The following is a 21391-nucleotide window of genomic DNA, read 5'->3' as shown; positions in this document are numbered from 1 at the left end:
TAAGATGAACTTTACAGAAGAAGAGCAAAAATTAGCTTCTTTTTGAAAAGGTGCAGTTTTACCTCACATTATGCTGAATTCTACCTTAACCCAAGGAAAATAAAGAGATTTTACACATAGGAGCTGAAAAAACCCCAAACCAGCTTGCTGTTATGAATGAGCCAAATGAAGGTGACTGCCATTGCAAGCTCCCAGCTGCCCCAAAGGGAGGGAGGGCAGACAAGGTGTGGAGGTGGGACTGCAGGGTGAGTCATGCCAGGGTTCATTTACAGAAAGGTCAGCAGGGAATGGAACAGGGACCAGCTGGCATTACTCAACTGCTCTGTGAGTTAACATTTCCCACACCCTGACTTTTTTCTCCGATTCCAGTATGTCCTTCCACTCAGCATCTTTTATTCGGAAAATCTGGACTGTTTCCTTGGAAAATGTATACACTCAAGTTACTAGAAGCAGTTTTGTAAGCCACAAATCGTGTCCAAAGCTCATGTCAGCATCATACAATGTCCCTAAGAATACAATTTCTCCTGGGCAGATAGCAGTAGCCCATGAGTACACAGTTCAATTTTTGTATAAATTAATGACAATTTACGTTTAGCTAAACTTTGCCTTAAGTTTCTGCTGCTTATGTAAATAGTAAGGGGAGAAAAAAGAAAAATATTGTCTTCTGTACTCAAGATTATCCTATGTGTTCCATGAATAAAAATATTTCCATCCCAGTAGCTGAGTGTAGAATGTGTTAGATTTAATTTTCCTTACTACAGAAAGCAAGGGTGAAAAATTAACATATTTCAACATGTGTTATTTAAATAAAGTAGGGCATTCCAAGTAACCTCAGCTATATGCCTAGAAATAAAAAAAAAACAACAAACCAACCAAATAATATTAGAGCACTCTTCTTGTATATTTCATGTGTTCAGGGGCTTTTTCTTTATTTCTAAGACTGTGAAATTGGTATGCTTATTTTTCTTCAAGTAAATTTTAGGCTAAGCATTTTACACATTTTCAAAATTAAATATTGACAAGACCTGATTAGAGTTAGTTTTCGGTGATGTTTTAATAACATTAATATTTTTATTCAGATTTCAAAACTTGGAATTTCTAAGTAATATCCAGGAAATATTTGGATTTTTTTTAACAATACTGTGATTTCACAATGCTACAACTTCCAGGACTAAGCCTAGCTGGAAGAATTTGTTTCTGACAGTCAATTTGGATCTGAGTAATGTGCAATGCTTCAATGTGTGTGCCCAACAGACTAACTTTGTTACATCTGGCATAAAAATATACAGGCTACTGGAGAACATCCTTCTTTCACCCACTACTATTGCTGCTGTGTACCAGGATTGTTGCTATTCAGTGAAAAAACTCAAGCAAGCACATTATTTGTATGCATCACACCTCGTTACAGAATGCTAACTTTTGTTTAGAAACTTCTACTGATTTTCAGATACAGATGAAACAAGTTATAAGATGTGTATAGAATACAGAATTTTTTGAGCTTAACTATGCATGCTCAGTGGAATCATATATTCATATTTTTACTCAAAGATTAGACACAATATAGCCATGAGCAGTTTTATCTAAAAATCACTACCATGTGGGTCAGAAAAAAACATGCAAATTCTCATAATGTTGTGTACATATAACAGTAGAGTTTAAAGTGGAGTAATACCACCATAATTAGTTTTAAAAAGGGGAATAGGTCATGCCAGAACAAGATTCAACAGTTTCTTTCATTCAATTCATTCCAGAGATTGCAAAGTGTGCTGTCAAATAGCTTGGGCCTGATATAGCTGACCTCATTTTAGTTATTACAACTTGGCATTCATGGTCTCCTCTAAAGAAAGAATGCTAGAAATACGCTATTGGGAACTACCCTTGTAAATTAAAAGCATTCCAGGTCAATGGCCCTACATGCAGTTAGACATAACCCTCCAGATGCTGAGCTCAACCCATCCCTCCACGTGCTCTGCCCACCTGCCAGGCAGCATGTCTTTCTAGGACCCACAGTCCTCACAACCTCAAATAATAAAACACATAATAAAGATGTTCTTGAGCCCTGAATTTAATAGGGCAAAAGTATTGCTGGAGACTAACCATGCTGGTTACTGCATCATTCTCCTGCCCAGGCAGGGCAAGAAAGCAGGAGCTCCACAAAGAGCAGAGAAGGGGGAATAGAGTGAGTTTTGAAGCAGGTGTGTTTGGAGGGCAGTGAAACAGGTAGATGTAAAAGACAAATTCTGGCGACAAGGCCAAATCTTTTGTAAAAACATCCTAAACAATGACAACACTAGTTATATTTTTTCTCAGCGATACTGTAGGGAATGCATAAAAAACAAACAAACAACAAAAACATAAACCACAAAACACCAAAACAAAACAGGAGGTGAACCAAATTACTGTATTCTACAAACCCTTCTATTATATTCTTATAGAACATTATATTCAGGATCTCTTAGGTCATTTAGGATTTGGGGGCTTTAGAGTGGACAGATGAAGAGTGTTCACTTATCACAACAGGGCACACACCCCCAGGAAGCATGCTGGATAACAGCGTGAGCTTTGCTTCTAACTGAATTACATATGACAGGAACATATAAACTGTGTTGTAAATTTAGTTTTATCATAAAAATGTTCAAGGATAAAGCTTACCTCTCGGTTCTCAATTGCTTTCCAAATCAACTGGCCCATAACTCCTGCCCCTTTACCTTCATTTTCGCTGTGCTCACTTAAAACTTGTCAGGTACTAACCGTAGTGGGGTGGAGACTGTTAATCACTATTAAATTTATCAGCTTCCCTCTACATCTCTTAATTAGTTGCCCACTCTTAAACAATGAGTTCATCTCCTCTCTTAAATGGGCAAATCTGGTTTGAGTTACAAACCCAGCTCAGACAAAGGTAGAGCTACTGGTAAAAATGATCAGCTCAAGGACCTGGATCACCTGGGCACAAGTCCTTTTAGAAGGGATCTCCATTGTATCAGTACTAACAATTGCTTTTAGCTATGGCAACATTGGAGTAGATAGAGTTTAAGATACTTCCCTCTGGAATTTTTCCAAAGCAGCAAGTTCTGCTCAGAGTGAGAGCAGAACAGCAGAGCCTCCAGATGCAGCCACAGCATCTTCCATTAAAAAGGGTGGAAAGAAAAGGAGCATAAGGTAGGGCAGTCCAGACCCTTTTCTGCTCTGAAAATGCTGTCCATGTAGTTGTGAGGAAAAAAGAAAGAAAGGATGAGAATGTGAACATCCAGAAAGCTGCTTCTTACATAGAGAAAGGGAAGAGACTAAAAAATATCTAATATATGATCTCATAAGATGTTATTCTCAAACACATCCAGCTCAGGTGTCAGATTGATATCATGCTGTTACAAAATAGTTTAGTGGCTAGACTTGTATGTCTCTCCTCTGTTTGAGTACAGTTTTTTCTGATCTATTTCTGCCACCCAGTGGATATCTCATATGAAAACTCTCCTTCGTGTTTATTTCAAAAGATGCCCCAGAAAACATGTCCTTCTCTGTGTGATTATGAGCAGGTAGCTAATACCAGGGTCTTAGTGGGCAGGATTATGGTGGAACATTAATTTTCAGGAGCTTTTGCGTGTTTTTTAGTATTGTAGTAATGTCTGCTCTCCCCACTCCCAATTTGGCTCTTTTTCCCTCAGTTTTACAGCTTTGAAGGAGAAATAAAAACACTCCTTTGGCATAAAAGGTATTTTCAAATAAAACTAGTTCATCAGAAAACAGAGAAGATGCTCCAGTAATCCCTGCCTGATAAAAGTCTTTAGGAAAATAAATTATTTTTTTTTTCTAACAGCAGCTCAAATATCATGAAATAAGAGCACCTAGAGCCACACACTGAAGTCAACAACAGACATAAAAGCTGTTCCTAAGACAGTATTATCTATTATGTGCTTTGTATGATTAACTGAAGAAAAGCTCTAGTATAATAAATAAAATCAGTCTTGAATAGGGCATTTTCTAATATTAGAAAATTTACTTTCCACCATGGAAAATATTCTTATGAAGAACATTTTGCATTAAGATCAATATCAAATTAATCTTCCATCTAAAAGGCTTCTTGAAACCTACTAAATCTCATCTAAATCAATGGAAAATCCTAGCTATTAGGTTATCTTCCACCACCAAAAAACAGATTTAAAAAGAGAAGGCATTATAAAATACTCTGAACAAGGCAGTCAGAAGCCAGTCTATGGGCTGAACTTTCTTCACTAAGATGGGAAAAATGGAAATGTTAAGACAAATATTAAAGTATAAATGCATATTGCTCTCATGCTTTTTTCTTCAGCAAATCACCACATCAGCCAGTTCAAATAATTTGCAACTTTTGTCTCCAAAATGGAAGAAATTGTAGGATTGCTGAGCTGAAGATAGTGAAATAAATGTCATTCAGTGCTGGGCAGCACTAGCACACACTCAATGGTTCAGGGCAGACTACTCTTTTCCTTAAATCCTTCTCTGACTTCTGCTCAACCCAGAAATACAGGCCTCTAAATTAGTGAGGTACCTTCAAAAAGAAAGGTTCAGATAAAATACTTAAAAAAATAACTCTGAAAAATCCTTGTTAAAGCAGCTTTAAAAACTCTGCACTCGCCAAGCCCATTTCCTCCTGTATCTTCCTGTTCATGGCTCCTGATGCTCATAACTCAGGCTCACTGATTTACATCACTTATAGACAAGTGTCTTGGTTTGTCTTGCATCCCCAAGGAGAAAATTTGGGAATGGCTGTTATTTCTGTCTTCTTCCCTCCCTTGATAGTCTTACTGAGGAGAGAGATGCTTAACAGACCAGAACAGAGGGATGTGTTCTAGCAGCTGAAAGGATTAAACTCCCATTTCCCTTTGTCCAGTAGCTTCAAGTTTATATGGCTCATCAGGAAAGACCTTGTCTCAAGCTGGATGATAGATCTAGGATATGCAGTATCTCAGATATCATTTCCCCAGCAACAGCCAAAGCAATGAATGTAATAGCCTTTCAAATTTAACCCTTTCTGAGCATATGAGCTTAACACTTCTTGGACCCTGTGGTCTTGTTTCCCTCAATCTCATCATTGTCCTCACCATGGCCTGCAGAAGAATCTCTGCTCCAGTACTTCCCACACCTCCTCCTTCTCCTTCAGTGACCTTGGTGCCTAAAAAGTTGTTGGTCTCTCTTCTCTAGCTGCAGTTGCCCAACCAATGTTTTACTCCTTTCTTAACTGTGCTATGATCCCAGAGGTGCTACCATGTCACTGATGGGCACAGCCTTGGAGCCAGCTGGCATTGCCTCTGTCATACAAGCTGCTGTCAGTTTTTCACTGAAGTGACCTCCACAGCCTGCCAATATCAGATCCTGGACATTCGAACATAATAAATCTGGGTTTTTTTCCCCTGCAGGTTCCTGTTGAAAGAAATGGAAAACTCATTTCAGCTTTAGTTCAATGAGAACAAAATTAAGTTAAACATTACACCAATAAAAGTCCTTCATGTTCCATGTCAGTGTTTCAGCTACATTTAGATTTGTGAAATGGGCCTATTTTTCTCTTCCAGTGCTCTTACCTAGTGCCCAGGATATACAAGAATATCCCAGTGTCCTGGATAAGCCACCAGCCAGTTTCTGCAGAGGGGGCAGCTGCTGGCCCATTACTTCCTCATGCTGTCTGCAGAAGCAGAAGTTTTGCACTAAGAACATTCTTTCACACACTTCTAATTGTAAGAATTTCTAGAAAAGGTTGTCCCTGTAGTTAAGGAGCTTTAGAAACATTGGGAAAATAAAGAAGAAACAGCTACATCAAAAAATCTCACAAAAATGCTACCTGAATTCCCTGTAATTAACTGGTTAACAGTGTTTGGCTGTACTGCTGCCTTCTAGTATTAAGCTAAAGCTAAAATTGTGTTTATAGTCAAATATTCAAATGTGGTGGTTTTAAAATATGCTTTTTACAAAAATAAGGAAAAAATGTACAAGCGATCTCTGATCTTATCAGATTGGTTTAATTTCCTTATAAGGTTAAATTCTGATTCAGTGAGCCAGAAATGTTCCCTAGAAACATATTTCTGTGTCTAAAGACAGGGAAAGTTTTTGTCTATTTCTGTGACAGAAAAGCAAAAAGATAATTCAAAAACCATACGTAACCAGAAACAAATTTCTGAAAGTCATCAGGAAAAGCTTATGGTCAGAAAGTTGTCATTCTACAGAAATCCTGCAATTCAGTATTCACTCAGCAAGAAGAGAGCTGCCTTTTGAGTCACACTTGCACACCAAGGCTTTCCCCACCACAGGACTTTCAAATGTTTCTCAATTTTGAAACCATAACTAGCAATGCCTGCAGTAGCAGGGAGTTTTACTGCAAAACAAATAAAGGTTGTTTCAGTATGCTTTGTCACCACTGATCCTTATACATCCTCACTATAGACTGTTTAGCCCTTGTTTTACTTCCGTATCTTCTGCCAACCTTTGCACTGTTTGGCACATGGGGAAAACTGCCAAAAGCTGCAGCTGCTCCAGATCTTTGACAGGGCATAGATGGATGGCATTTGCTGCCTGACCAGCCTCTGCTACCATGAAGAAAAGAGCCTGAGTTCTGTTTGTCTTGTTCAAACCAGAGTGCTAACCCCAGCCACTCTTGGTGTTTAGGTTTTCATGTTTTAGAGATTATTTTTTTGTATTTCCCAAAGCTTGTGGGACCTTGACTGCTTACTCTGAGATGACTCACATTGGTGGAAATTAGACAATGGAACATGGAAAGACAACAGTAAGAGCAATACAAAACCTTCATGTAGGAGACAAGTCATAAAATCAACTTTCATTGCTTTTGCTGTGGGCTGTCCTCTGTTTCAAGTCTCTCAGATATTCCCCAAAGGGAAAAAAGTAATTTGTACTACCAGCTGCCTTCAGTAATAACAATTTTATAGTTCTGTTGAAGATAATGACATTATGCTACATGTATTTCAACTTTAGACTCTAATAATGCACTTGAACTACAGGAGACACACGTAGGTATTGCAGGGAGAATTTACAACAGACAAAGAGCTGTCCCCCTTTGAAAGAGAAATTAATTCATAATACAGAAAATACTACAGCATTAAAAACCTGTCAACCAAATTAGCAATTTTATATTACTGATCTCATCTAATTTTTCAAGCAACTATGTAACTTTAAGCAATTTCCATATCTTCATAAACACCCAGTTTATTGGCCTGTGGATTTAAAGGAGTTACACAAAGGAAGCATCAAATATAATTTGTAAAAGATCTTCATTCTCCTCCCTGATGCTTTTATCATTTAGAGATTAAAAAATCATATAAAAAATTTGATGAAAAAGTGGAATAGCTCCTTGTCAAGGTACTAATTTTCTCCTTGAAAGTTAATGTTAGCTTGCTTGGTAGTGACATATGCCAGATGTTTTAAAGGACATAGAATAGAAAGAAAATGTTATTCCATCCAACATGTACCCTTTTCAGACCTTTCTCACCTTAAATAACTGCTATTGCCTGAAGGAGAAAAGTGTTATTTTTATTAAGGAAACAAAAAGAAAATGCAATCAGAGACCTATGGAAAGAGAAATCCACTAAAATTGTACAATTGTGCCACAACTCTGACAATTCCATACTCTATTGGATCACCTAGAACTCTGCTAACAATAGATAAATACATTTTGTCCTCTCTACGTGAATTTATTATTGTTGAATATTTTTAAATGACGATGCTGAAGCAGAGCACTTTCTGTTCACCTTCTAGTTATACCTTGAGGCAGAAGGTACTGTAGTTTTACCCTGTAGCTCTGCACAGTCCTGGAGGTGTGAGGAGAAGATGCTGCCATTACTAACTCTAGGACTGATTCCCACAGCAGCCTATATCCTGAGTAACACTCATGGCTGAGAAAACAGCATTTCTAGTGCAGCATACAGCATTTGGCAAACGTGACAGCTGAGCTTCAGAAACCTTCACATCACACATGTAGGACACGTAACAGTGCAGCACAGATGAGATCAGGCACCAGAGCAGAGCCTACCATGACAGCAGCAGTGAAAACCTCTCAGCTTCCCCCATGTACTTTTGGGTCTGGCTGCTAGGATGACAGCTTGCTCAGAGTGACACCAGAATGCTTCAGTTTGAGAATTATTTTTTCCCCCCGACAGAGAATCATAATTGTATGTTGCCTTCTTAATGAGTGATTAACATCCCAAATCCCACAGCAACCATCCTCAACACGCCATGGCCCTTGCTTCCTCTCTGCTGAGAGGAGCCAAGCAAGTCTTATACAAGGCCAGATTTCTGGAGGCCAGGTGCTTTTCCACAGGCAGAGGGGAGAGGTGTGGGAAGACATTTGTAGATTTTTGTGGGATCACAGTGTGCAGGAAACCAAAAAATTGTGCTGACCACCTGCGCCCTGGTTTTCTGCGCTGCTTCTCACCCTATTAGCTTCAAAGCTGGCTTGGTAAGAGAAGGGTGGTACCTTGTTTTGATATTGAAATTGAAGCATATGGCTGCTATACTTCTAATTCTCTCAGAATGTCCTTTTTGCCCTTGGTAGTTGTATTAAAAGACAAAAGAGCCATGAAAGGAAATCAGCAGCACTTCCATGTGGACATGGAAAGCTCCTCAGGGATAGCTGGCTGTGTTTAAAGGTTATCTGGTGGCCTGGGGCTCCATGCCTTTGCTGAATGCTACTGACACATTGGCTTGATGGGTTTCCAGCAACACCATGTTCAGCACTCTCTCTATGCTGGCAACGAAGAGGCATTATTTATTTTCCAAGTTCTGATTTCCATCCAAAGGCAGATTTGCTGGCAAATGAGTTTTAGTGACTCTGCAAGCTAGGGAGGAACAAGCACTGGAGAGCTGGCAGGCCTTTTTTCCCCCTGCATCTGGGAAGAAGATTTCGAAGACAAAGCCTGTGCAGACAGGGAGGAGGCAGAAGGAGGTGGAGAGAGACATCTCCTGTCTGTACCAAGTGCAGGCAACCACCTGGGATTGCAGCAAGCAGCTCTTGGGAATAGCGCTTGGTTCTGGCTTTGGTTTTGTTTTTGCTGTGTGAGGAACTGCAAAGCTGCTTCTTCTCAGAGTACATTAGAAAGGCTGTAAATTCTTGTAGCAGATCTGTCCCTTGGCAGACACTACAAGCACAATCACATAAATGCTTTGGGGCTCCTGCAATTCCCACATCAAGCAGGGCACCCATGCACCCCGCATGGGGCGACCTACACAGCAGCAGGCTGCCTCACAGGCATAGCAACTCTATCCATTCCTAAGCCTCAACCCCCTTCTAAAGCCCCCTCCACAGGCAGAGCTCACTATGACCATCTATCTCTTCATTTTGACCAAACAATCAGTTTCCAAATATTCTTGCTTCATTTACTGAGTGAGACTAAAACTTGCTCTTTCTTGTTTATAAATTCATTTCAGCTGTGCAGTCAATAAAAAAGCTGCATGTTGTCAGACAATCACAGAGAATTAGGGAGAACTGGCAAGCTAATATTAAATAACCACCAGGAAAAGCAATCATGAGAGGAAGCCTGCACTGCCGGGAAGAGAGCACAGCCTGGCTCTATCGGGAAGTTTCCGGCAGCCTTCCAAGCAGGCTTTATCTGCATAACAGTGAATTTCGAGTTTCTTTAAGAGTATCTCAGAGACACATTAAATAATTATCTTTAACTACACACACCATGACACTAATTAGAAAACAAATGCATGAGTAAAACAAACCCACACACCAAAGCCCTCTTCTGCTCCTGGACACAGTTTGTGACCACGCAAGCCCTGCAGCCACCGTGTCCATCTCTGCTTCCACACTGGCCCAGACACTGCTCATCTCCACATGTGTCCAGCAGGTTCCCCCCACTCAAACAAGATTTCAGGTCCTGTGGAGAAACTGCGGAGTCTTCTAATTGAATGCAGACTAGAGTCAATTACATTTCTATTGAATTCAAAAATAAAATCATTTTATTTTTCAATGGAAAGTTTTAGGTCAAATACTCACTGTCTGCAGCTTTATGAGGAGCGACACCTTTAATTCAGAGTATAGTACTCAATTTTCTTCCATTTAGTACCCACAAAAAAGGTTAAAATAATACAGTAAACTCTTTCACAAATAGTCGACTTAATTAGTAACCACAACACTGCATTTACAGAAGAAAAGGGTCCCACCAATACGCAAGATAGTGTGACCTGGTGATGTAAAGCACACAAGCATGAAAAATTCCCTCAGTTTTGAGCTCTATGGTCACCACTAGAGGGAGGAGCTGGATAAGTAATACTTAATTCCATTTGAGAGAAAAACACTGGCTAGCTGTAAAGAGCTCCGAAGAGGGGTAATTCTGTTATAAGAAAGAAGAAGAACAAGCTTTTCACAATTAAAAGCTCAAATATTCTAGTAAAAATCAGGAATCTTTTCCCCTATTTCTATAAGATCAATAAATGAGTGATGGGGGTGGGGTAGGAATCTGCCTGAAGATAGTTTAAAATTCTATGTAAAAATGACTGCTTTTGGCAGACTTGAAAAACAAAACAAACAAACAAAAGTCCCACCAGAATAAAAATAAAAGGATACTGACTATAATGAAAAGAAGACATTCCTTAAGAGATTTCACAAGGGTGGAAAAGGGGGCGCTTGGAAAAAACGTGGTTAAACTCTCAGAATAATAACTCACTTGTGAGTCCCATTAGGGAGCCAGTCAGCATCACACACGCACCAAGCAAAAGAAAACAGTGACCCCCCTACCTGATCCCCCAACCAAAAGAGGACTTGTCAGCTGATGGCCTCATGGCAAAATCTATTAATATCTTCAAGTGTTGCTCTCCTTACTTTAAGGGACAGAATGGTCCTTCTAACAATCAATATATAATTTTGCATTATTTCCTTTCTTGCTTAATGCTATCATTGTGCCAAGGATGATTAAAATCTTTCCTTGCATTCTTTACAGTCCTAAGCATGAGTGTTTGATCTGGTGTGGTATAGAAGAGACACAGAGATTGCCTTTCTGTCAGGACATGAATGACAGTATGATCTTTGCTGCCGGAACTACTGACTTGCAGTAAATTCCACCCAAGCTAAAGACTGCAACACACGCAAAAGGCCACCATGATGAAATACTCGGATGGGAAACCTTTTGGGTAAGCCACACTGTAAGAAAAATACATGTAAGGGCTGTTAGAATATGCCTGCTGACAAATAGAGAAAAGATCCATTCAATAAATCAAGGTTTCTCACATCGCTCTTTTCATGGAGCAGAGATATCCACATCAAGACCCGCATTTTAAGATGAGTAGTTAAAAGATTTGACTGCATGACTCTTCCTGAGACTAATTACCCATATGCCTGGTAAGTCCATTGAATAAAAGGTCACCATTTTAATTTTTATTCTTTGACAAATCGCTGCTGAACACACCAGGGTCACTCTCCCTGCAACATTCAGCATTCTGACAGCTGCACAGCAGATGAGACTGCCTAGAGCAGGTTGCCCACTTATCTATCCTTTGAGGTGGGTTATATTCCAGCACATCCAAAGGTGCTTTTATGTGTATTGATTGCAATTAACACAATGATCTGTTTGTTTCGTAATATCTTGTCTCCTAAAAATAAATCACAGAGAGTTTGATTTATAACTGACATAGAGCTTTTCCTGTGATTCATGGCAGGATTTCTGTAGTGGGCTACATTTTGTGAGCTGAATTTTTCAACTGCAGCTATCTCCCTTGCCCCAGACATTCTGAATCCCTGAATAAGTTTGAACAATGCAGTCTGGATTTTTTTTTTTTTTTAATTTGTTTGGGGTGGATCCTTTCAAACTTGTCCATGGTAGAGTTTTCTGCCCATCCGTTTGACTTTGGGGGTAGAATTGTTATTTAGAGGCAGATACTTATCAAGAAACACCTTGTAAATGCTTCCAATAGAAAATGTATCTGGTTTGGTTATTTCCTGGACTATGTTCTAAAACTATCAGGTTTTGAAACTCAAAGGAATGAAGACACTCCTCTTCTTTCTAAGAAGATCTCAAGGGCATGCACAGCTCTTGCACTGGTGATTCCCAAGGGGCTGTTGGCTGCCTCAGAGGAAGTCAAATTATGGACCTGCCTGCTTCCTCATTGCCTGCTAAAACCAGAGGTTTAGGATAGTTTGGACTGGAGAACACAAAGTCCCAGCTCTCCACATCTGAATCTGCACCTAAATTGATTACTAGATATCTTTCTTAAGAAAGCTCAATGTGATTTTTATTAATTTCCTTCTTTTGGCTACCTGGTACATTCTACAGTAAATGCACTTTCAAACCAATAGACTAGTCAGAAGGTATGAGACATTTCCTTCCCCAGCTCTAACAATGACTACTTGCCCTGGGAAAAAATATCTGCTGTTCAGAGTTGCTGATTCCATAGGTAATTACACACAAAAAGGGAGTGTTTTGTCAGGAAATGTGTTTCTTATCCAGCTACATGAAACACAATTGCAGCCACTAACTTAATTTATGTGTGGGCTTCAGCTGTTTAAAGATAGCTGCAGTGTCTCTCTGCATCAGCTGTTTAAAGATAGCTGCGGTGCCTCTCTGCAGACCCTGGACTCTGACAGCACTGGATTGGCTGTGGAAATCTTGAAGTCATGCACAGAGCTCAGTTACCAGTACTTCCATACTGATATACAACGATATACAAACTGAAGAGATTTATGATTTCAGAATACATTGAAAGACACCCACTCATAGATTTAGAAACAAATTTGGTGGGTTACTTTATTAAATAGCATAGTTTTTGGATATTTTCTATTCATTTTCATGAGAAAGTAAACAATTTTAAACTTAATGTTAAATTGTATCCTAAATGAAGGTACAGTTCAGGACGTCTTTTAATTCTGTGTATAGACAATGGAAATAAATACATATAAATACATAATACACATAAATACATGTGCATATTGAAACAAGAAAAGGAGGGTTACGTTATAATAAAAGAGGTAATTTTTAATTCTGTGAGAGTTCATTTCTCTCAGGAAAAAAAAAACAAACCCACAAAGCATGTTGTATTCTAGTACAATTAACAGACATTGTTAAACTATTTCAATTTTAAAATATCATAGATAAAACCATGAAGAAAAAGCATGGTTTCTTCTCCATATTTTTCTTCATCATAGCATGTTTAGTGTAACAAAATTAGTATTTTTGACTAATTCCAAATGAGAAGTTTTGGATATGAGGAGAAAGGAATAAGAGAGACCATTTTTATATTTGCACACTTGCAGCATTGATTAAATACAAGCATAATGAAGTGCTGGAAAGTATCACCAGTAGAACCAAAACAACATGAAATTGCAATGTATGAATGGTATGATACATTATATATATATCTATCATTCAGATATTTACTGTTGATTCCAATTACTATTAGTGATAGTCCAGTATAAAAAACCTCTTAAGCATTACCTTTGAAGTTATTTTTGTATTAAAAAACCTATGTTTGAACATTAAAAAAAATCTTGATGACCTCATAAGTGTTCTTATTTAATGTGCTCTGAATCGCTGTCTAAATATACTTTAACTCTATACAGAACAAAAGGCTTATAAGTGCTACACATGTAAATATATAAAATCATGGTCTATATATACACACTATAATTCTTTTGAAATTTAGATTGAAGAATCCTCTACAATAAGAAAGCAGCAGGCAGCATCTTCCATAGGTAGAACATTAATATAACACCCCCTCACATTTGCTGGAAAAATAATAGAATTTCAACCAACATGTATTAAAAACCTTCTAGAAGTAGTGCAATTTAAACCTATTTTGCTGAAAAGTGAATTTAGGTGTTGAATGTAACAGAGTTTACTGTGAAAGCTACACTAAAAAGTCAGCTTTCTGCTCTTCTACAGACTTTCAATAGATGATTATTGTAGCTGCCTTATTTTTTTCACATGGCTTTGATGAATTTCTCTTTCCTGTATCCTGAATTTAACTATCCAGACATGGATAATATTTCTACATAAGAAATTATGATATTAAACAGATTCATTTCTTATCATTATCACCATAAGAACCAGCCAGGAGGAGTTTTTCTCTTTATTTTCAGAAGGCAAAGATCAAAAATTACTCATGACAAATCAAATCTCGTAATTATTAAAAAGCCATTTTTGCTAAAGCGTGTGTATATTTACCTTAAAAGACAGCCTGAACATTTTGTACTTGATACCTTGGGGAAAAAAATTGCTTTTAATATTCCTATAATACAACATTAAAAAAATTATTATATGAACTGCAGTTTGAACTGTTGTTCCTTGTTGTTGAATAAAATTCCTTATGCTGAATACAATCACATGTTTTTATGAAGAAAAGGGGGGGAAATCAAATGCAAGAATTCCTCTAACACAGTTAACCAAATGCTGCATGTTAGTGGCAGTCACAAAGAACAGCCATCTGTATGGATACACTGTGATGGGTAGAACTTCTGCAATACAGGAAAGCAACATTTAAAAAAAACCAAAAACAAAACAGTTCTTTGAAAATTGGAGAAATAGTAAGGTAAAACTTGAACCAGGAGAGTAGCAGCACGATTATCAACTAGGATAAAATAAATCTAGTATAGTAGCTATTAAGTAGCTTTCAAACTAAGACTGGAGCTAAAATCTGTTTTGTTATAATCCTTTCAATTATAATACTGAGATAGCAACTGCAAATTACATGAGCACTAAAAAAATCCACAAATATGTGGCCATCCTCATACAAACAGCTACCACCAGGTTTCAGGCTCTTCAGGGTTTGATTATCATGTGGTTAATTTTTATTGTCTGATATGAATCACGCCTAGTTTCTTGGACTGAAAACAAACAGATTAATGTTTCTTGTTCTTGTTTCCATTTCCTCTGTTTCATATGAAAATGTCAGAACAAAATCAGTGGTGAAAATATTCATAGTCAAACCTGTCCCTTGCCAGAGTGGGTCAGCTCGATATATGCTCTGCAATATACAAATGGAAACCTAACGAGTTCCAAAGGAAGCATTCTGCCACATCATGTATCAAGCCTATGGTCACCAAAATATATGGTCATCCTGTCCCTTACAAAGGAAATTTCCCAGCTGTAGGTACACAGTAAATATTTCTTCCAGCCTTCTTAGAAACCAATTCTGACCCCTGTCCATGAAGGTCTGCTACTTTGTTTTTTTTTTGGTTTTTTTTGCAAATCCTGGTTTGATAAAGTGATTCTTCCAGGCTATCATCTCAAACATTATTCAAACTAGAAAATATTTTAATAATAAATGTTTCTAGATACAATACTTATGTTAGTCCTCTGCCAAGGACTACAGCAGGTACAAAGTTGCTAATAAATTAATGGCAAGGTCAACATGACATCATTGCTATAAACTACAAAGTTATGTACAATGACTAAGCACAAAATCCACCCACAGGTTTAGGTGGCTGCAGATATCTAATACTCATAGATCATAATATTACAGAGTAGAGAAAGGAGTAAATCTTTCCTATTTCCAGGTACCTATTCACAAACCCTCATTTCCATATTGCTCTTCTGTTAAGGGTAGAAAGAGTCAATCCTTCTGGAGCCTCAACGTACAACAATTTCTGGTCCACACCTTCACAGGTGTGTCACTGCTGGGGTCACTGCTCTACCAGGCACATCTTTAATATTTTTCAGTTTAAAATCAAAACTATCCAATTTTAGTTTCAAAAATCAAACCGCTGTAATGCTCACTCGAAGTAGAACACATGGCCTCGACTGCATCTGGAGTTAAATGTCCCATGGCACCGTGCTTGCTGGGGATATGCTCTTGCTTGTCCAGTGGAGGGCAGCAAAATATTTACTAAACATTCCTCCTTCAATGTCTTCATCGCTGAGTCGTTTCAACAGATGACTTCATAAAAACATTGAAAGGATTCCGTGCTTCTTCGTTTGGTTTACAAGACCTTACTTAATTGTTTATTTTAGTCAGAAATAAGTTTTTAGAATCTCTGAGACTATTTTCACATCAGTGATCATGCCTTAAAACAAACAGGGCTTGCTGTATAAATAATTCTGTGATACTCCCATTCTTCCCAGAGCTAATGACATCTGTATCAAGAGGAGGAGGGTCCTGTGCTCTGCCTCAAAGTTAGTCTGCTCTCTGAAATGCTTGTGTAAATTTACCAATGGTTTAAATGCAACTGCAAATCTCCAGCACAGCTGTACCGGCATACTGATCATCTTGCATCATTCATTTGCTCTGAGCACACGTTATCTCAGCTTTTAGCCTAACAGAAAGGGGAGTCAGCGGCACTAATGGAATAGTTTGAAGGCTGTTCTAAGCTGGAAGCCAAATTGAAAAAGGAAAATATTTTAATGAATCTGTTAATGGATTTTGTGCAATTCTCTTTAGTATAATCTGACTAGCAGATACATCTAGTTTACATTGATTTTTTCATGGAAAGATACTGATAATAACCTTCCTTGTAGAGACAGACTGACTGCAGAAGGACTGCTGAGAATAAAATACATCTTGTCTAAATTCTTTAATCTAAATCACAAGAGCTGTAAAAGATCTTTAACTAAAGAATGCACATGTGGTTTATAGCTTGCAAAAAACTCTCTCTTCATTATATGGTTGGGGTATCCTCCTGGAAATGAGTCTCCTACTGATTTTTATGACAAGGCAGAAGGTAGAACAAAGAGTCACTACAAAATAGTTTGGAGTCAGCAAGAGTAGAGAGGCAGCTGCATTTGCCTCCAGCCTCTGCTCACACTTTACACTGAGCTGGCAATACCTGTGCCACAGAGCAGCTCCAGCAGTGGAGTTTGCCCTGGAAGGAGAGCAGAACAGATGCCCACGTCCCAGGGGTCACAACTGCTGTGCTTCTGGTGCTGGTTTTAAGCAGTCAGTTCACGGGGTTGGGCTGAAATATTGAGGAGCAGTGCTGGGAACAATGCACACATTATGGACAGAAATTTGAACCATGCAGGGGATTTTTCCTGGCAAATACTGGCAAAATTCAGTGGTCTAAACTTTAAATTAGGCAAAGAACTATCAGCTGGATTGAAAGTATGTATCAGTTAGCACCTAGATAACATAGTGAGTGCACTGGAGAACCCCTCTGACTCCATAAGACAGGATGTAAGGAAAACAAAATGAAATTATTCCTGATTATAGCCCTGGGAATTCAGGTCAGAGTAGCCTGAGCAAAAGTAGCAATTCTCAGAAACAGAAAAGGTTTTTCTGTGTTTCTCACTAAGATATTGGCAGCTGACTGTACTGTAAATACTCAGCTGCAGACAGTGAAAATGAAGAAAATAATCATACAACAGAACTCGTGAACAGCAAAGAGCAAGACTGTGGTTGGGGGACGGAAGATAACAGGGCTGTCATGCAGGACTGTTCTACAATCAGCAACAGTGTATTTGCAGCTGATGCTTTAGATAAGCTAAATTTCTTGTTAGCTGAGTGAAAACGCAGAAGAGATTGGAGATGTCTTAGTAGAGGTGCAATTTCAATCAGGGAAGGGGAATTCAGGACAGGACACCCATACAGAATTTTATGGAGCATTATTCCTAAATTTAAAAACTCCTAAAGTAGAATGAAGATCCTATTTCCTCTTGGAGCTGAATGAACTATCCATAAGAAATACTTACCACACAGGACATCAGTATATATTATACATCTTAGGTAATTACAATGCACAAAGTACCTGTACATACACCTAAACTATACTTCATGCTCACACGTGACTCTGGCAAATTATTTTTACTGGCACATGCTGTAGTAAATTACAGTAATTACAGATAACACAATGCTTGTATAGTGAGTGCTGGCACCAGAGTGGAAATCTTGCAAAAGAGAAGTGCTCTGCCCTACAGAATGCAGGGGTTGACTGAAGAACTGTCCCAGGGCAGTGTTTGTAAGGTCACCAGGGCTTGCTGATGAGCCTGGGCAAGTTTCATTCAACACAATTGTTTCTCAACTGGAAAACATGAATATTATTTCTAAAGCATATGGAGCTGCCTTAAGTGGTTGTTTACAGTAGTATTAATTGCTATTGGGCCTGATCAGATGGAAAAGTTTAAAGGAACAAAGCCGGAAAATTGAAACAAAAGCAAAGAGAAGGAGTGGCCCAGTGCACACAATAACCAGGTTCACAGCTGCTCAAAAACATCTCAGCCATCCGGCTCTCGGGGACTGAACTGGCCTGCCAAGGTTGTCAGAGTGACATCCGTGCAAACACTGAAGCTAAAGCCTTTCCTTTCCTGATTTTGCTGGTTTCCCGTCAGGCCTGGGGGTGTCACCCTGTCCTGCCCACAGTGTATTCCCTATAGCTTTTGCTGTGAGATTCCACTTAGCTTCCACTGGCCTGCTTGACTCTGATGCTTTTTTAGAACTAAATGCCAGCAAAGGATCAGGAGCATCCTTTCAGCCTTGACAAAACATACATTTATAGCACTGGGATGAGAATCAACACAGTTTCTTCACAGCTGGAAGCCTGGCACTGCATGCTGAGGTGTCACTTTTGTCTTGGTTATGCCTGGCCTGGTTCCCCCAGTACCTTTCCCTGCCTTAAACTGCTAGATTACCTCCACCTCATGCAAAAATATGAGCAAAAGAGATAACACCTTTTACTCTTCTACCAGGTCCTCCCCCCCCCACAACTACAACTGACTCATTGCTTTCCTCTTTTGTGTCTCCTTTTTAGTTCAGTGGTTTTGCCATGACAGCAGGCAGCTTGCTTGGAGCACAGCTCAGACCTGGAATACAGCAAACAGGCTGTGATTTAAAGTTCACCTGGGAGCACAGAGTTCTGATCAGCCCAAAACACATGAAGTACAGTCTAAATACATTAGTTTCGATATATGACAGCCCTGACACCACAGACCTACCTGTATTTCTACCAGATTTTCCAGGCACAAACACAGAATATCTGCTTAGAGTCTTCCAGTTACAGCTATCCCTGTAAATGGGATTGTAGAAAACAAAACAAGAATTATTTTCAAACATAGCACGGCTGGTTTATATTCTTTTCCTGTAGTGGGAGATTTAACCCATTGGAAAAAAAATACACAAGGTACGAGTATATTTTAATAAACAGCTCATGGAGAGCCCAGAAAGAAGCAGTAAATAGGCAGAAGTAAGACACTTCTTGCATTTGGTGGATGCCTGGGCAAAGTAGCATGGGTCTGTTCAGAACAATAGAGTTTTCCTCTCTGGCAAGGGGGGTCCAGCAGGGCCAAGGAGAGCGAGGAGGCAGCCAGGGCTGCTGCCCTGTTTGAGCAGCACCTTTCTGCCCTGGGCTCTGCTTCCTGAGCTACACACAGCGCTGGCAGAGCTGCAGCTGGGCACAGACAAACTCCTCACCAGGCAAGGGAGCCAGCCATGGCTGGGAGGGGACACCTCGCAGCTGGGACAAAACCTGGCCATGCTCAGAGAACCGGGCAGGTGTCGAAGAATGGCAGCAGCGGAGCAGCAGGGGACAGTGCCAGCTCTGCAGGGGCTCCTGAGGGAGAGAGAGGCAGATCCCATCTCACGGCTTTTGTGCCGGCTCGCAGTCCGAGCTGGAGAATGGCTCCTTTGTCTCGGCCCCTCACTGGGTCTCAAAGCCGTGAGTCAGCGGCCAGATGGCCGGGGCAGCCTCCAGGAACGCGGCCCGGGGGGAGGAAACAAGGAAAGCTTCATTCCTGGAGTTCGCACTGATCCCTGAGGCCTGGACAGCAAAGCTGCAGGGAGCGCACAGCGCCTGAGGGGCGGCTGAGGGTCCCCGGCAGCTAAGGGCACTCCCAGGGAAGGAGGAGAGCTGGGGATGCACCTTTAGACAGATGGACTGATCTGCTTAGAGCTGCTTGGAGATTGTGTGATTTGAAAGTGCGGCTGGTGAGCGGGGTGTCCATTCCCTCACCGTGCACCGGCATGCCAGGAAAAGCCTCACTTCCAAAAGAAAGCCCCATAGCCGAGCCATCCCCGAGAGCCATCACTCGGGGAGCTGCCCAAAATAGAAACTGCACAGTGGTGCCAGAGGCAGTGAGGCAGCGTAACTAGGAAAATGGATGAAAAACAAGTGCTGAGCAACAGAGAGGTATTTTTGTATTAACCCTGCCAAATGGATTATTTATACCCTAATCTTCTGCTGTTGGTATGACTGAGCTTTTTAAAGGAAAGTTGCAGCCAGCTTCTTCTGGTTATTTAACGAGGCAGATAAGCTCACGTCTTAAATCAGTTCCACCAACCCCTGGCTGCCATCCCATGCACATGGATTTCAGGATAATTCTTAAGGAAGGCAAAAAGTGACAGTATACAAAGAGCAATTCTGGGAACAAGGGGGCATAAGGACTATCCAGACTGTAAACAGACCTTAAGCAGCAAAACTACAAGTGCTGGAAGTGTCTTGCCTCAAGAGAAACATCCATGGCACGATTTGCTGGTAGGGGAGCTGGATCCTGGTAAGGAGTGGACTTGGCCCAAGCAGTTTTTGCTGTCCAGAGGGTGTCAGTGAAAACTGAAAGGCAAGGAGGCAAATATACACAAACAGAACAGGGTTCTCCAGTTCATGGGAGCTGGGTGCCCTGGCATTAGCACACAGAACACTTGGAGAACAGAAAAAAAGACAAAAGCTTGGACTACAGAAACGACCCTGAAAGGATCAAGGCAAAGTCATTTCTACATCGAATCACAGCATCTAAGCAGCAGCAGGACCCACACAGCTGACACCTATGTGGAGCCCACACCTGCCCTCAGATGCCTTCTTTTCAAAGCCCTAGAGCCCCTCTTCTGCATTACCAAAACCCAGGTGTCATGCCCTGAGTGACTGAAACCACCTACGTAGGATGAGCAACAGCCTCTGCCTTTTTCTCATTAGTTCTGTTCATGTCATGGTGGAAGAATGGTCACCCTCAATTATCCTTAAGAGACTATGCAGCTCACCACAGCTGCTAAAAAACTGAGCTAAATCCTTCCAGGCATACTTTGGATATTTACACAGCAGAATGTATGTATAGCCATTTATTACAGAATCCTAATAATGGACTCCCATCACCTCTCACATCTACTGTTGAGATCCTCCATTCCTTGGCTATCTTTAATATTAGAACAGGTTATGTTCCCCTAAAATTTAAAAGAACTCTCCTTTACCACAATTTAAGAACATTGCTTCTTATGTTTTCCCCCCCATGGAATATAATTTATTCCCTTCCTCCTTGGAGTATTGTTTAAAATATTTTAACAAACAGCGTTATCACGCCTCTCCTCAATCTTCTTTTCTCTAGACTAAACATCACCACTGCCTTCAACTCATAAGACATGATTTTTTAAACCTCTATCTTTCTATTTCTTTGTTTCTGAACTCTGTCCAGCTCTGGTCCACATCTTTTCTGAGGGTAAAACATCGACAGAATCATATCTGAAATTTCATCAATACTTTAAGTACTAAAATAGTCACTTTGGA

This window comes from Catharus ustulatus, chromosome 3 (genome assembly GCF_009819885.2).
Source record: "Catharus ustulatus isolate bCatUst1 chromosome 3, bCatUst1.pri.v2, whole genome shotgun sequence".
In the NCBI taxonomy this organism is placed as follows: domain Eukaryota; kingdom Metazoa; phylum Chordata; class Aves; order Passeriformes; family Turdidae; genus Catharus; species Catharus ustulatus.
The sequence above is the reverse complement of the archived record's forward strand: the minus strand, read 5'-3'. Positions refer to the sequence as shown.